Below are 2,780 nucleotides of genomic sequence, written 5' to 3'. Positions count from 1 at the left end.
AAGGTGATGCAGGGAACTGTGTTCAGTCAAGTCAACTCCTCTGCTGACCTGGGCCTAATCCACAACTATCTCCAACTCCTTACCAGTAAAATAACATACCATTCAAGTCAATCCATCCCAAAATTTGCCTGCTGTGATCCCAGTTCCTTGACATTCACAATTTATGGACAGACTAGCCTATAGTTATAAATATACCTTACCTTATGGTATATTACACCAATAGATTATTGGAGCCTCAGCTAGGCTTGTTGATGTATTAATGCAGTATGTTATGAGAGCACTAGCTCACTTTGATGATGTATGGTCATTGTATATATCGTTAGAATGAAGTACTTCAATGATGTATAACTGTAACAAGGGCACCAAGCTGAAGAAAACACTAGCAGAAGTAGGTTTTGTTAGCATATAACTCTAAAATGTGAATACAGTATTAACAACATGAGTAAGACTGATTAGACATGGCTAGTTAGCATAGAAGGGAAAAAACAAACACCAACAGAGCAGCAAGAAGATATTGGCAACATTTTCACTCATCCTGCAAAAGCTAGATATTATATGATTAAGGTTGTCCTCAGGTAAAAAAAAAAAAAAAAAAAAAATATCTATCTGAAACCCATTTGCTTGCTTGGTATCTTTCTGAGTTTCAGAAACACTAAAAAACCAAAGTCAGTTAGAGCTCCTAATGTATGAAGGACTTCTCTTTCAGTTTCAGAAAGAAATAGACAAAAAATCTCTCATAAGAACACACAGAACTACAAAACCAAGGATGTTTTCTGAGCAATGCTTCTCATTAAATACAAGAACAAAACCAAACATGAGATTAGGTCACAATTATTCAGCCTCTAAATGTGTGCTGGTAGGTGTCTTAAGAGAAGAAAGAAACATAAGTAAGAAGTGTGTTTTGTTTCAGGTTTTTTGTTGTTTTGTTTGTGAGCTACAGAAAACACCTCTTACTAGTACTTCAGATTCTTACACTACAATACTTTCAGCAAAAAGCAGTATGCTTGGTGACAAATGAAGGTCTCAAAAACAACTCTACACAGAAGGAAACTGGCAAGGAATTTACACTTAAAGTTGTTAAAATCAGTTACATGATGTAGTTTTACAGTGCTTATCTTGGTCACATGATTCAGAACCACCAGTTAGGTTTTAAAAACTTACAGCCAAATACAAAATAATACATTCATAGAAGTAGAAATATACCAGGTTTCTATTCAACTTTTAAAGCACAAAAATCTGAACAACTGAATATACTTTGTTAACCCTTATGCAGACTTGTGAAGGCCTTTACAATAGGAATTCTCAGGAACATCACACTTCATGTGATAAGTAACTTATTAGCCACAATAAAAATTGAATAGTTTTGATGACTGGACTGGAAGACATTTTTTGACAAAGTATAAGGAATACTAGTCTTAATAATAAAGTAGGTTACTAGTTCAGCAGAATTACCTTTTCCTATTTCCTCCAAAATAGAAATCACAAAATCTCTCAATAACAACATAACTATAGTGTAAAATTTTTCAAAGGAAAAGGATGATTGACTCTTTACTGTACTCTTTACTGTAGTCTTTTCTTTGGAAATAGTTTCAAAAGCCTGATGGGTTCTTGGAGACTAGAATTCTCAAGATGTTGAGCATCTTACCTCAGAAGGAAAGATGATAGCTATGAATGTCTGGCTTGGAAGCTTTGATAGATAAAAAATATGTTTTATCTATCTAGGTTTATCTTACAAATTTCTAAGCTCTGTTGTGAGTAAAATGTGGTAGGTCCAGGCCTCCTAGAACCCATTATTAAAGAATAAAAATCTGTATTCATTTTTATCCTTGCTGTTAATTTTCACTGGCTTCATCCAGCATGCTAAAGGTCAGAGGTCAAATGATGACTACAGTAAAAAGCACAAGGAAGTAATTGACTGGAAAAGTTATCTACAACCTCATGGGATAACTTGAGGAACTATGTTTCTAATTTACTATAAATAGCACTGAAAGTAATTTGAGCAATCAAAAGATAGCAACACTCATATAATTTACTTTGGATCAAGCTGAAGCATGTCATCACTGATAACTTTAAGCTGAGGTTCTTCAATGGACTACAAAAACCACCTAAGAAAGCATTCATCTAATAAGGTTGTAAAGCAATATTACCCTACAGAAACAGGTTTTGCTCTGTTAAAAAACGATATAAAACCCACTTTAAAGTTGCAGTAGCACTACTGTGTCACAATGCAGCAAAGATAAAGCAACAATTCTAACAAGAAGAAAAAAAAACCCTAAACATCAGGACCCACATCATCTACCTTTAGAGTATCTGAGCTAGGAAGACAATCTTCTCATCTACATGTATGCAACATGTTTGCTACAAATGCCCTTCAAAGGAATCTTCTTCCACTCTTACGCAAAATCCCTAAGTCCAAGGTTTAAGATGAGATGTGAATGTCCTACCTAGTGTTTGCTGTGTTTCCTCATTATTGCTTGACAGTTTTTATTTTTCCTACTCACATTACCTCCAATAGGTTTTTTACTTACTGCATTAAATTCTTTCTTATAGGCTTAGGTAATAATAGACTTTCATTAAAAACAAAAGGCACTAAAGTTTAACAGCCCCTTAAGGAATTGTATTCTTTCTTGTGAAATTTAGGGTACTTATCCTTGTACAATCATGTCATTTACTTTCATACCATTTAATAATATTAGCAATAAATTTTAGGGTTTAGTGATATATTGCTTTCCTTTCAAAAAAAAGTTAAGAGTTCCCCTGAATTTCTTGATAATAGCATT

This window comes from Psittacula echo, assembly GCF_963264785.1.
Source record: "Psittacula echo genome assembly, chromosome: 7".
Taxonomy (NCBI): domain Eukaryota; kingdom Metazoa; phylum Chordata; class Aves; order Psittaciformes; family Psittacidae; genus Psittacula; species Psittacula echo.
This window is presented reverse-complemented; position numbering follows the sequence as displayed.